Here is a 15,929-nt window from a genome sequence, read left to right on the forward strand (position 1 = left end):
TGTTCTTTGTCAAAACTGACATTCTCATCATCCACTGATGCTTTTTGTCACAAAATGCAGTTTTCAGCTCAGAAAGCTTGTTTCTGACATTCTAACAGCTCAATTAGAGCATTTTAGTAATGATCAGTGTTCTTTGTCAAAACTGACATTCTCATCATCCACTGATGCTTTTTGTCACAAAATGCAGTTCTCAGCTCAGAAAGCTTGTTTCTGACATTCTAACAGCTCAATTAGAGCATTTTAGTAATGAACAGTGTTCTTTGTCAAAACTGACATTCTCATCATCCACTGATGCACTATGTCACAAAATGCAGTTCTCAGCTCAGAAAGCTTGTTTCTGACATTCTAACAGCTCAATTAGAGCATTTTAGCAATGATCAGTGTTCTTTGTCAAAAGTGACATTCTCATCATCCACTGATTCACTTTGTCACAAAATGCAGTTCTCAGCTCAAGAAAGCTTGTTTCTGATATTCTAACAGCTCAATTAGAGCATTTTAGTAATGATCAGTGTTCTTTGTCAAAACTGACATTCTCATCATCCACTGATGAACTATGTCACAAAATGCAGTTCTCAGCTCAGAAAGCTTGTTTCTGACATTCTAACAGCTCAATTGGAGCATTTTAGTGATGATCAGTGTTCTTTGTCAAAACTGACATTCTCATCATCCACTGATTCATTTTGTCACAAAATGCAGTTTTCAGCTCAGAAAGCTTGTTTCTGACATTCTAACAGCTCAATTAGAGCATTTTAGTAATGAACAGTGTTCTTTGTCAAAACTGACATTCTCATCATCCACGGATGCTTTTTGTCACAAAATGCAGTTTTCAGCTCAGAAAGCTTGTTTCTGACATTCTAACAGCTCAATTGGAGCATTTCAGTAATGAACAGTGCTCTTTGTCAAAACTGACATTCTCATCATCCACTGATGAACTATGTCACAAAATGCAGTTCTCAGCTCAGAAAGCTTGTTTCTGACATTCTAACAGCTCAATTAGAGCATTTTAGTAATGAACAGTGTTCTTTGTCAAAACTGACATTCTCATCATCCACTGATGAACTATGTCACAAAATGCAGTTCTCAGCTCAGAAAGCTTGTTTCTGACATTCTAACAGCTCAATTAGAGCATTTTAGTAATGAACAGTGTTTTTTGTCAAAACTGACATTCTCATCATCCACTGATGAACTATGTCACAAAATGCAGTTCTCAGCTCAGAAAGCTTGTTTCTGACATTCTAACAACTCAATTAGAGCATTTTAGTAATGATCAGTGTTCTTTGTCAAAACTGACATTCTCATCATCCACTGATGCACTTTGTCACAAAATGCATTTCTCAGCTCAGAAAGCTTGTTTCTGACATTCTAACAGCTCAATTGGAGCATTTCAGTAATGAACAGTGTTCTTTGTCAAAACTGACATTCTCTTCATCCACTGATTCACTTTGTCACAAAATGCAGTTTTCAGCTCAGAAAGCTTGTTTCTGACATTCTAACAGCTCAATTAGAGCATTTTAGTAACGATCAGTGTTCTTTGTCAAAACTCACATTCTCATCATCCACTGATTCACTTTGTCACAAAATACAGTTCTCAGCTCAGAAAGCTTGTTTCTGACATTCTAACAGCTCAATTAGAGCATTTTAGTAATGAACAGTGTTCTTTGTCAAAACTGACATTCTCATCATCCACTGATGAACTATGTCACAAAATGCAGTTCTCAGCTCAGAAAGCTTGTTTCTGACATTCTAACAGCTCAATTGGAGCATTTTAGTAATGATCAGTGTTCTTTGTCAAAACTGACATTCTCATCATCCACTGATGAACTTTGTCACAAAATGCAGTTCTCAGCTCAGAAAGCTTGTTTCTGACATTCTAACAGCTCAATTAGAGCATTTTAGTAATGAACAGTGTTCTTTGTCAAAACTGACATTCTCATCATCCACTGATGCACTATGTCACAAAATGCAGTTCTCAGCTCAGAAAGCTTGTTTCTGACATTCTAACAGCTCAATTAGAGCATTTTAGCAATGATCAGTGTTCTTTGTCAAAAGTGACATTCTCATCATCCACTGATTCACTTTGTCACAAAATGCAGTTCTCAGCTCAGAAAGCTTGTTTCTGACATTCTAACAGCTCAATTAGAGCATTTTAGTAATGAACAGTGTTCTTTGTCAAAACTGACATTCTCATCATCCACTGATGCTTTTTGTCACAAAATGCAGTTCTCAGCTCAGAAAGCTTGTTTCTGACATTCTAACAGCTCAATTAGAGCATTTTAGTAATGAACAGTGTTCTTTGTCAAAACTGACATTCTCATCATCCACTGATGCACTATGTCACAAAATGCAGTTCTCAGCTCAGAAAGCTTGTTTCTGACATTCTAACAGCTCAATTAGAGCATTTTAGCAATGATCAGTGTTCTTTGTCAAAAGTGACATTCTCATCATCCACTGATTCACTTTGTCACAAAATGCAGTTCTCAGCTCAGAAAGCTTGTTTCTGACATTCTAACAGCTCAATTAGAGCATTTTAGTAATGATCAGTGTTCTTTGTCAAAACTGACATTCTCATCATCCACTGATGAACTATGTCACAAAATGCAGTTCTCAGCTCAGAAAGCTTGTTTCTGACATTCTAACAGCTCAATTGGAGCATTTTAGTGATGATCAGTGTTCTTTGTCAAAACTGACATTCTCATCATCCACTGATTCATTTTGTCACAAAATGCAGTTTTCAGCTCAGAAAGCTTGTTTCTGACATTCTAACAGCTCAATTAGAGCATTTTAGTAATAAACAGTGTTCTTTGTCAAAACTGACATTCTCATCATCCACTGATGCTTTTTGTCACAAAATGCAGTTTTCAGCTCAGAAAGCTTGTTTCTGACATTCTAACAGCTCAATTAGAGCATTTTAGTAATGATCAGTGTTCTTTGTCAAAACTGACATTCTCATCATCCATTGATGCTTTTTGCCACAAAATGCAGTTCTCAGCTCAGAAAGCTTGTTTCTGACATTCTAACAGCTCAATTAGAGCATTTTAGTAATGAACAGTGTTCTTTGTCAAAACTGACATTCTCATCATCCACTGATGCACTATGTCACAAAATGCAGTTCTCAGCTCAGAAAGCTTGTTTCTGACATTCTAACAGCTCAATTAGAGCATTTTAGCAATTATCAGTGTTCTTTGTCAAAAGTGACATTCTCATCATCCACTGATTCACTTTGTCACAAAATGCAGTTCTCAGCTCAGAAAGCTTGTTTCTGACATTCTAACAGCTCAATTAGAGCATTTTAGTAATGATCAGTGTTCTTTGTCAAAACTGACATTGTCATCATCCACTGATTCACTTTGTCACAAAATGCAGTTTTCAGCTCAGAAAGCTTGTTTCTGACATTCTAACAGCTCAATTAGAGCATTTTAGTAATGATCAGTGTTCTTTGTCAAAACTGACATTGTCATCATCCACTGATTCACTTTGTCACAAAATGCAGTTTTCAGCTCAGAAAGCTTGTTTCTGACATTCTAACAGCTCAATTAGAGGATTTTAGTAATGAACAGTGTTCTTTGTCAAAACTGACATTCTCATCATCCACTGATGAACTATGTCACAAAATGCAGTTCTCAGCTCAGAAGGCTTGTTTCTGACATTCTAACAGCTCAATTGGAGCATTTTAGTAATGATCAGTGTTCTTTGTCAAAACTGACATTCTCATCATCCACTCATGCTTTTTGTCACAAAATGCAGTTTTCAGCTCAGAAAGCTTGTTTCTGATATTTTAACAGCTCAATTAGAGCATTTTAGTAATGAACAGTGTTCTTTGTCAAAACTGACATTCTCATCATCCACTGATGCACTTTGTCACAAAATGCAGTTTTATGCTCAGAAAGCTTGTTTCTGACATTCTAACAGCTCAATTAGAGCATTTTAGTAATGATCAGTGTTCTTTGTCAAAACTGACATTCTCATCATCCACTGATGAACTATGTCACAAAATGCAGTTCTCAGCTCAGAAAGCTTGTTTCTGACATTCTAACAGCTCAATTGGAGCATTTTAGTAATGATCAGTGTTCTTTGTCAAAACTGACATTCTCATCATCCACTGATGCTTTTTGTCACAAAATGCAGTTTTCAGCTCAGAAAGCTTGTTTCTGACATTCTAACAGCTCAATTAGAGCATTTTAGTAATGATCAGTGTTCTTTGTCAAAACTGACATTCTCATCATCCACTGATGCTTTTTGTCACAAAATGCAGTTCTCAGCTCAGAAAGCTTGTTTCTGACATTCTAACAGCTCAATTAGAGCATTTTAGTAATGAACAGTGTTCTTTGTCAAAACTGACATTCTCATCATCCACTGATGCACTATGTCACAAAATGCAGTTCTCAGCTCAGAAAGCTTGTTTCTGACATTCTAACAGCTCAATTAGAGCATTTTAGCAATGATCAGTGTTCTTTGTCAAAAGTGACATTCTCATCATCCACTGATTCACTTTGTCACAAAATGCAGTTCTCAGCTCAAGAAAGCTTGTTTCTGATATTCTAACAGCTCAATTAGAGCATTTTAGTAATGATCAGTGTTCTTTGTCAAAACTGACATTCTCATCATCCACTGATGAACTATGTCACAAAATGCAGTTCTCAGCTCAGAAAGCTTGTTTCTGACATTCTAACAGCTCAATTGGAGCATTTTAGTGATGATCAGTGTTCTTTGTCAAAACTGACATTCTCATCATCCACTGATTCATTTTGTCACAAAATGCAGTTTTCAGCTCAGAAAGCTTGTTTCTGACATTCTAACAGCTCAATTAGAGCATTTTAGTAATGAACAGTGTTCTTTGTCAAAACTGACATTCTCATCATCCACGGATGCTTTTTGTCACAAAATGCAGTTTTCAGCTCAGAAAGCTTGTTTCTGACATTCTAACAGCTCAATTGGAGCATTTCAGTAATGAACAGTGCTCTTTGTCAAAACTGACATTCTCATCATCCACTGATGAACTATGTCACAAAATGCAGTTCTCAGCTCAGAAAGCTTGTTTCTGACATTCTAACAGCTCAATTAGAGCATTTTAGTAATGAACAGTGTTCTTTGTCAAAACTGACATTCTCATCATCCACTGATGAACTGTGTCACAAAATGCAGTTCTCAGCTCAGAAAGCTTGTTTCTGACATTCTAACAGCTCAATTAGAGCATTTTAGTAATGAACAGTGTTTTTTGTCAAAACTGACATTCTCATCATCCACTGATGAACTATGTCACAAAATGCAGTTCTCAGCTCAGAAAGCTTGTTTCTGACATTCTAACAACTCAATTAGAGCATTTTAGTAATGATCAGTGTTCTTTGTCAAAACTGACATTCTCATCATCCACTGATGCACTTTGTCACAAAATGCATTTCTCAGCTCAGAAAGCTTGTTTCTGACATTCTAACAGCTCAATTGGAGCATTTCAGTAATGAACAGTGTTCTTTGTCAAAACTGACATTCTCTTCATCCACTGATTCACTTTGTCACAAAATGCAGTTTTCAGCTCAGAAAGCTTGTTTCTGACATTCTAACAGCTCAATTAGAGCATTTTAGTAACGATCAGTGTTCTTTGTCAAAACTCACATTCTCATCATCCACTGATTCACTTTGTCACAAAATACAGTTCTCAGCTCAGAAAGCTTGTTTCTGACATTCTAACAGCTCAATTAGAGCATTTTAGTAATGAACAGTGTTCTTTGTCAAAACTGACATTCTCATCATCCACTGATGAACTATGTCACAAAATGCAGTTCTCAGCTCAGAAAGCTTGTTTCTGACATTCTAACAGCTCAATTGGAGCATTTTAGTAATGATCAGTGTTCTTTGTCAAAACTGACATTCTCATCATCCACTGATGAACTTTGTCACAAAATGCAGTTCTCAGCTCAGAAAGCTTGTTTCTGACATTCTAACAGCTCAATTAGAGCATTTTAGTAATGAACAGTGTTCTTTGTCAAAACTGACATTCTCATCATCCACTGATGCACTATGTCACAAAATGCAGTTCTCAGCTCAGAAAGCTTGTTTCTGACATTCTAACAGCTCAATTAGAGCATTTTAGCAATGATCAGTGTTCTTTGTCAAAAGTGACATTCTCATCATCCACTGATTCACTTTGTCACAAAATGCAGTTCTCAGCTCAGAAAGCTTGTTTCTGACATTCTAACAGCTCAATTAGAGCATTTTAGTAATGAACAGTGTTCTTTGTCAAAACTGACATTCTCATCATCCACTGATGAACTATGTCACAAAATGCAGTTCTCAGCTCAGAAAGCTTGTTTCTGACATTCTAACAGCTCAATTGGAGCATTTTAGTAATGATCAGTGTTCTTTGTCAAAACTGACATTCTCATCATCCACTGATGCTTTTTGTCACAAAATGCAGTTCTCAGCTCAGAAAGCTTGTTTCTGACATTCTAACAGCTCAATTAGAGCATTTTAGTAATGAACAGTGTTCTTTGTCAAAACTGACATTCTCATCATCCACTGATGCACTATGTCACAAAATGCAGTTCTCAGCTCAGAAAGCTTGTTTCTGACATTCTAACAGCTCAATTAGAGCATTTTAGCAATGATCAGTGTTCTTTGTCAAAAGTGACATTCTCATCATCCACTGATTCACTTTGTCACAAAATGCAGTTCTCAGCTCAGAAAGCTTGTTTCTGACATTCTAACAGCTCAATTAGAGCATTTTAGTAATGAACAGTGTTCTTTGTCAAAACTGACATTCTCATCATCCACTGATGAACTATGTCACAAAATGCAGTTCTCAGCTCAGAAAGCTTGTTTCTGACATTCTAACAGCTCAATTGGAGCATTTTAGTGATGATCAGTGTTCTTTGTCAAAACTGACATTCTCATCATCCACTGATTCATTTTGTCACAAAATGCAGTTTTCAGCTCAGAAAGCTTGTTTCTGACATTCTAACAGCTCAATTAGAGCATTTTAGTAATGATCAGTGTTCTTTGTCAAAACTGACATTCTCATCATCCACTGATGCTTTTTGTCACAAAATGCAGTTTTCAGCTCAGAAAGCTTGTTTCTGACATTCTAACAGCTCAATTAGAGCATTTTAGTAATGCTCAGTGTTCTTTGTCAAAACTGACATTCTCATCATCCACTGATGCTTTTTGTCACAAAATGCAGTTCTCAGCTCAGAAAGCTTGTTTCTGACATTCTAACAGCTCAATTAGAGCATTTTAGTAATGAACAGTGTTCTTTGTCAAAACTGACATTCTCATCATCCACTGATGCACTATGTCACAAAATGCAGTTCTCAGCTCAGAAAGCTTGTTTCTGACATTCTAACAGCTCAATTAGAGCATTTTAGCAATGATCAGTGTTCTTTGTCAAAAGTGACATTCTCATCATCCACTGATTCACTTTGTCACAAAATGCAGTTCTCAGCTCAAGAAAGCTTGTTTCTGATATTCTAACAGCTCAATTAGAGCATTTTAGTAATGATCAGTGTTCTTTGTCAAAACTGACATTCTCATCATCCACTGATGAACTATGTCACAAAATGCAGTTCTCAGCTCAGAAAGCTTGTTTCTGACATTCTAACAGCTCAATTGGAGCATTTTAGTGATGATCAGTGTTCTTTGTCAAAACTGACATTCTCATCATCCACTGATTCATTTTGTCACAAAATGCAGTTTTCAGCTCAGAAAGCTTGTTTCTGACATTCTAACAGCTCAATTAGAGCATTTTAGTAATGAACAGTGTTCTTTGTCAAAACTGACATTCTCATCATCCACGGATGCTTTTTGTCACAAAATGCAGTTTTCAGCTCAGAAAGCTTGTTTCTGACATTCTAACAGCTCAATTGGAGCATTTCAGTAATGAACAGTGCTCTTTGTCAAAACTGACATTCTCATCATCCACTGATGAACTATGTCACAAAATGCAGTTCTCAGCTCAGAAAGCTTGTTTCTGACATTCTAACAGCTCAATTAGAGCATTTTAGTAATGAACAGTGTTCTTTGTCAAAACTGACATTCTCATCATCCACTGATGAACTATGTCACAAAATGCAGTTCTCAGCTCAGAAAGCTTGTTTCTGACATTCTAACAGCTCAATTAGAGCATTTTAGTAATGAACAGTGTTTTTTGTCAAAACTGACATTCTCATCATCCACTGATGAACTATGTCACAAAATGCAGTTCTCAGCTCAGAAAGCTTGTTTCTGACATTCTAACAACTCAATTAGAGCATTTTAGTAATGATCAGTGTTCTTTGTCAAAACTGACATTCTCATCATCCACTGATGCACTTTGTCACAAAATGCATTTCTCAGCTCAGAAAGCTTGTTTCTGACATTCTAACAGCTCAATTGGAGCATTTCAGTAATGAACAGTGTTCTTTGTCAAAACTGACATTCTCTTCATCCACTGATTCACTTTGTCACAAAATGCAGTTTTCAGCTCAGAAAGCTTGTTTCTGACATTCTAACAGCTCAATTAGAGCATTTTAGTAACGATCAGTGTTCTTTGTCAAAACTCACATTCTCATCATCCACTGATTCACTTTGTCACAAAATACAGTTCTCAGCTCAGAAAGCTTGTTTCTGACATTCTAACAGCTCAATTAGAGCATTTTAGTAATGAACAGTGTTCTTTGTCAAAACTGACATTCTCATCATCCACTGATGAACTATGTCACAAAATGCAGTTCTCAGCTCAGAAAGCTTGTTTCTGACATTCTAACAGCTCAATTGGAGCATTTTAGTAATGATCAGTGTTCTTTGTCAAAACTGACATTCTCATCATCCACTGATGAACTTTGTCACAAAATGCAGTTCTCAGCTCAGAAAGCTTGTTTCTGACATTCTAACAGCTCAATTAGAGCATTTTAGTAATGAACAGTGTTCTTTGTCAAAACTGACATTCTCATCATCCACTGATGCACTATGTCACAAAATGCAGTTCTCAGCTCAGAAAGCTTGTTTCTGACATTCTAACAGATCAATTAGAGCATTTTAGCAATGATCAGTGTTCTTTGTCAAAAGTGACATTCTCATCATCCACTGATTCACTTTGTCACAAAATGCAGTTCTCAGCTCAGAAAGCTTGTTTCTGACATTCTAACAGCTCAATTAGAGCATTTTAGTAATGAACAGTGTTCTTTGTCAAAACTGACATTCTCATCATCCACTGATGAACTATGTCACAAAATGCAGTTCTCAGCTCAGAAAGCTTGTTTCTGACATTCTAACAGCTCAATTGGAGCATTTTAGTAATGATCAGTGTTCTTTGTCAAAACTGACATTCTCATCATCCACTGATGCTTTTTGTCACAAAATGCAGTTCTCAGCTCAGAAAGCTTGTTTCTGACATTCTAACAGCTCAATTAGAGCATTTTAGTAATGAACAGTGTTCTTTGTCAAAACTGACATTCTCATCATCCACTGATGCACTATGTCACAAAATGCAGTTCTCAGCTCAGAAAGCTTGTTTCTGACATTCTAACAGCTCAATTAGAGCATTTTAGTAATGAACAGTGTTCTTTGTCAAAACTGACATTCTCATCATCCACTGATGAACTATGTCACAAAATGCAGTTCTCAGCTCAGAAAGCTTGTTTCTGACATTCTAACAGCTCAATTGGAGCATTTTAGTGATGATCAGTGTTCTTTGTCAAAACTGACATTCTCATCATCCACTGATTCATTTTGTCACAAAATGCAGTTTTCAGCTCAGAAAGCTTGTTTCGGACATTCTAACAGCTCAATTAGAGCATTTTAGTAATGAACAGTGTTCTTTGTCAAAACTGACATTCTCATCATCCACGGATGCTTTTTGTCGCAAAATGCAGTTCTCAGCTCAGAAAGCTTGTTTCTGACATTCTAACAACTCAATTGGAGCATTTTAGTAATGATCAGTGTTCTTTGTCGAAACTGACATTCTCATCATCCACTGATGCTTTTTGTCACAAAATGCAGTTTTCAGCTCAGAAAGCTTGTTTCTGACATTCTAACAGCTCAATTAGAGCATTTTAGTAATGAACAGTGTTCTTTGTCAAAACTGACATTCTCATCATCCACTGATGCTTTTTGTCACAAAATGCAGTTCTCAGCTCAGAAAGCTTGTTTCTGACATTCTAACAACTCAATTAGAGCATTTTAGTAATGAACAGTGTTCTTTGTCAAAAATGACATTCTCATCATCCACTGATTCACTTTGTCACAAAATGCAGTTTTCAGCTCAGAAAGCTTGTTTCTGACATTCTAACAGCTCAATTAGAGCATTTTAGTAATGAACAGTGTTCTTTGTCAAAACTGACATTCTCATCATCCACTGATGAACTATGTCACAAAATGCAGTTCTCAGCTCAGAAAGCTTGTTTCTGACATTCTAACAGCTCAATTGGAGCATTTTAGTAATGATCAGTGTTCTTTGTCAAAACTGACATTCTCATCATCCACTGATGCTTTTTGTCACAAAATGCAGTTTTCAGCTCAAAAAGCTTGTTTCTGACATTCTAACAGCTCAATTAGAGCATTTTAGTAATGATCAGTGTTCTTTGTCAAAACTGACATTCTCATCATCCACTGATGCTTTTTGTCACAAAATGCAGTTCTCAGCTCAGAAAGCTTGTTTCTGACATTCTAACAGCTCAATTAGAGCATTTTAGTAATGAACAGTGTTCTTTGTCAAAAATGATGTTTAATTAACAAAGTTCGGGAGGAGCCGTAGCATATAATCAGCCGGCTGGTCCACAATCAGCAATCACTGCACATACACAATTAGCCATAGCGAGCTCGCTCATAAATAGAGAATCCATCTTACCTGCTCGATCTCCTAAGATTAAGCATCAACGCGATGTCTGAGACCCACGTCATCGACAACAATCTTTCAGCGCCGCCGAGCGCTCATCAATCCAGCTCAGGATCGGATATATCGAGCGATTCTCCGGCTTCATCACGAGGCCGCCCGCTCCGCCGTTCTACACCTCGGAAGGCTAAGCCGAGAGGTGGCACATCGTCTCCTGCCTCAAAGAGACGTCCACCTGCTTCCCCGGCTTCTTCCTACACCTCCGCTCACAACGCGATCCCCGCCATACAGAAATGGACCGTCCAGGGCTTACGACTAGCTCTGTCCAACGCGGACGTCCACTTCCACAGGCGGATGACCAAGGCGGAGCTTTACGGCCTCTACGCCTCTTCCCTGGCGGACACCGCCTCACCGAAGGGCGCTATGGGGGGTTCCGCCACCAAGCCGGGCACGGCTCGCGGTTCTCCGTATTCCCGACCCGGGCAATCCACCTCCGCAGCTAGTCGCGGCCGCCCGCGGGGAAGCCGGAACAGCAGGGCTTCCGCGAGCGCAGGTATCGCCACGGACCCACCGGTCCCTCTCGCCGTTGGCCAGCTTCGGCCTCCTGCAAACACCCCGCCAGCAGTAGCGGGCTGCTCTCGAAGCATTGGCTCACCAGCACCTGGAGCTCCGGTGCTTTACCACCCATTCCCTGCCCCTGGCTCTTGGCCCACGGCGCCTGCGTCGACCACTAGCGCGAGGCTGCCTCAGCTAGCGATGCAGGCGCCGGGTCCTAGCCATTTCCCAACCCCCTCGGTAGCCGCCGCTAGCGCGAGGCTGCCTCAGCTAGCGATGCAGGCGCCGGTTCCTAGCCATTTCCCAGCCACCCTGGTAGCCGCTGCTAGCGCGAGCATGACTCCGCTAGCCGCTCAGGCGGCCGCCATTCCCCCCCTTCTCTCTCTTCCGCAGGCTCGATCGAACTTCTCATTGGCCTCGGCGACAGCAATGCCAGTGCCAATCAACGCACCAGCCCTGGAACCGCCTCCAGTTTCGGGGAACATAAGAACGCAGATCTTGACAGGTGCGGACACAGACCTTTATTTTCTCCTCTCACCATTATCACCCCCGTCAACCGAGCGGCAGATCTCTTACGGTGATCTATCGCTCACATTTAAAAATCAGTCACCCAACCACACCCGCACACTGTCGTTCCCCGAATTTACCGTTGCTTTTTCCCGCTACACTGACGTGATCTGCACTGCGTTCCCTCATAGGAGACGCGAGCTGGGCGATTACCTCGCCATCGTGGCAGAGCTCGCTCTCTCCTACGGGGGCGCGCATTTTTACACTTACCACAAACTTTTTTCCGCCAAATGTGCCATTCGTGTGGCTCAGTGGAACCAGTGCCCCTACTGGGGCGCACTGGACACTGAGCTGCATAACAGGGTTTTCTTAGGCGTTCGCAATATTTCCTGCGCGGTATGTCGCTCAGTAGCGCATCCTACAATCGGCTGTCCCCTAGTCACCCCCTCTCTTCCCTCATGCCCAGTTACGCCTCCCAAATCCACTTCCTCTGTTCCGCGCCTGCCAAACCGCCCAGCCAACCAAGCTCACGGGCAACCCAGCAGTCTGGAGGCATGCAGGAGTTTCAATTCTGGCAGATGTTCCAGGCAGCGTTGTCGCTTCCTGCACGTGTGCCTTTTCTGCAGCGGTGCACACGCTCGCATTGTATGCCCGATGTCCCAAATGCAGAATAAAAATTTAAAAAATTACCTCTCGACTCCCGTGAACGTTTCTTGTTTGTCTTTCGAGTTGTCTTCGCACCCCGACATTCAGTTCACGGACTACCTTCTGACCGGTCTCTCGAACGGCTTCGACCCCGGCGTTATCAGTCTTCCATCACGCAGCTTAATTTGCCCCAACCTTCAGTCCGCGCTTTCCGAACCAGAGTCAGTCGATCTCCTTATTAAAAAGGAGATTGACGCAAAATTCATTATCGGCCCTTTCGAAGCTCCCCCGTTTTCCGTATTTCGCATCAGCCCCATCGGCGTAGCAACGCGTAAATTCTCTGGCAAAACGCGCCTCATTTTCGATCTCTCGTCACCGCACGGCTCGGCCTTTCCAAGCATCAACAGCCTCATTCCAATTGAGGAATTTTCGCTGCACTATCACAACATCGACCAAGCCATTACTTTAATAAAACATGCAGGTCGTGGAGCTTGGCTAGCCAAAGTCGACATTACATCCGCATTTAAAGTCATGCCCATCCACCCAGACTTCTGGCACCTTTTCGGCATTCAATGGCGCAATAAATTTTACTTTTCTGTCCGCCTTACTTTCGGCTGCAGAAGCAGCCCCAAAATCTTCGACATGTTGTCAGAGGCAATTTGCTGGATTCTCTCTAACAATTATGCAATTCCCTACTTAATCCACCTACTAGACGATTTTTTAATCATCTCGTCTCCCGACTCGTTTCCAGCTGCGCATCTAGCAAAAGTCCAACAGGTTTTTAAAAAACTCGGCGTCCCCCTTGCCCCAGACAAAACTTCAGGACCGAGCACTTCCATCGAATTTCTCGGAATAAAATTAGACTCTCTTAAATTCCAGGCTTCACTGCCCAAAGAGAAAATCGACAGAACAATCGTCATCGCTTCCTCGCTGTTAGCTAATCCCCGCTGCTCCAAACGCGAGCTCCTGTCCGTTCTCGGCCATCTGAATTTCGCGATGAGAATAATCCCGCAAGGTCGCCCGTTCGTTTCACACCTCCTCTCTCTCGCGTCCACCGCGCACGCTTTAGAGGACATGTTATCCATATCCAGCCCCTGCCTTGACGAGCTGAGCTTATGGATACAATTTCTCAAGCAATGGAATGGCTTGTCATTTTTCTACAGTGACATGTCCTCCTCCCCCGTCGATATTCACCTTTTCACTGACGCCGCCCCTTCTGTAGGTTTCGGAGGCTTTTACCAGGGTCGTTGGTTTGCATCCTCTTGGCCCCCCCAGCTCTTAGAGATTCCGCAGGCCTTAGCATCCTCTGCACTTTTCGAGCTGTATCCACTGGTCGTCGCAGCGTCCCTATGGGGGAAAGAGTGGTCGGCTTCCAGTATTATGGTACATTGCGATAACGAGGCCACGGTTCATTGCATTAACAAAGGCCGCTCTCACTCCCCCGCTTTAATGCCGTTCCTCAGACGCCTCATCTGGATCTCAGCCTGTGACCAGTTCATTCTAACTGCCAAACACATTCCCGGAGCAAAAAATCAGATTGCTGATGCCCTTTCTCGTTTCGCTTTCCAGAAATTCAGGCAGCTGGCGCCCGAAGCAGACCCCTTGCCAACTCCGATACCTCCCTATTCGGAGCTGATATTCCTGTAAACCACCCACTAAAAACCCTCCTCGATGCATCTCGAAACTCCATCATCCAAGCCGTCTCCCTTAGGACCCTCCAATCTTATCTCACTGCATGGAAAAGCTTCAAGGCGTTTCACCACGCGTTCAACATTCCCTTTCCCTCATTTTCCGTAATCTCCATCACCTCCTTCATCTCCTTCCTAAACTTGTCAAAAAACCTCCAAGCAAGCTCAATTAAAGGTTACATGAGTGGGGTCCAGTTCTTCCACAAGCTCATATTCAACTCTCCATCCGCAGCAATAGCCAGCTCCCAAACATCTATGCTCATCAAGGGCATTCAAAGAACCCAGCCTGCTCGCCCAGACGCCAGGCAACCTATAACCCTGGATATACTGACCAGATGCATTTCCACCCTCCGTAAAGGATATCACTCCAAGCACGTCGATCGCACGCTCGACTCCATGTTTATCCTAGCCTTTTTCGGCTTTCTAAGATGTTCTGAAATTTCCACCACGTCCATCTTCAACCCCGTAATACATCCAACGTTATCTGACCTATCAGTACTCGATTCAGAGACGATCTCATTCTTAATTAAACAAAGCAAGACGGACCAAACCAGGAGGGGAAATTTCATCTACATCTTCAACCTCCAGTCACCGATTCAGCCTTATCAGACCCTTCTAGCCTACCTTCACTTCAGGAAATCTCAGACCAAAACCACATCAGACCCTCTCTTCGTGGACGAATCTAACCGCCCAGCCACACGCTTCTGGTTCCAAAAACACCTCAAAGCCGTATTGCTCTTGTCTGGCATTCCCGCAGACCACTTTTCCGGCCACTCCTTCCGCATAGGCGCAGCAACTACAGCCGCCCAAAAAGGCCTATCGCAGTCTCAAATCCAAGCACTAGGGCGCTGGACGTCGGAAGCTTTTAAGAGCTACATCAGGTCAGATCTCTCAATCATCAGGGAAGCCCATCGAACCCTCATTTCCCGAATCATCTAAGAATCCATCCTTCACCCACATGGGCTCGAACCTCCACTATTCAGCCTTCATCTCCCTAGCGGGAGATCTCACTGTCACTGCAACCGCCTCAGCAATCACCAGGGATTCAGACCCAGCCTGCAGGGGCCATCGCCCAAGTCACAGGCTCTGCCACAGCAGACTCTTCAGCAGAAGCCTCCATCCAAGACGTCGAAGCCAGCGTCGCCGCAGCGATCGCCTCCGCAGAGGCCAGTGCTTCCATCCAAGACGTCGAAGCCAGCGTCGCCGCAGCGATCGCCTCCGCAGAGGCCAGTGCTTCCATCCAAATCATCGAAGCCAGTGTCGCCGCAGCGATCGCCTCCGCAAGAGGCCAGTGCTTCCATCCAAGTCATCGAAGCCAGCGTCGCCGCAGCGATCGCCTCCGCAGAGGCCAGTGCTTCCATCCAAGTCGTCGAAGCCAGCGTCGCCGCAGCGATCGCCTCCGCAGAGGCCAGTGCTTCCATCCAAGTCATCGAAGCCAGCGTCGCCGCAGCGATCGCCTCCGCAGAGGCCAGTGCTTCCATCCAAGTCATCGAAGCCAGCGTCGCCGCAGCGATCGCCTCCGCAGAGGCCAGTGCTTCCATCCAAGTCATCGAAGCCAGCGTCGCCGCAGCGATCGCCTCCGCAGAGGCCAGTGCTTCCATCCAAGTCATCGAAGCCAGCGTCGCCGCAGCGATCTCCTCCACAGAGGCCAGTGCTTCCGTCTAAGATGTCGAAGCCAGCGTCGCCGCAGCGATCGCCTTCGCAGAGACCAGTGCTTCCATCTCGTGTTGTGC

Source organism: Barbatula barbatula (assembly GCF_947034865.1).
Source record: "Barbatula barbatula genome assembly, chromosome: 6".
Classification (NCBI taxonomy): domain Eukaryota; kingdom Metazoa; phylum Chordata; class Actinopteri; order Cypriniformes; family Nemacheilidae; genus Barbatula; species Barbatula barbatula.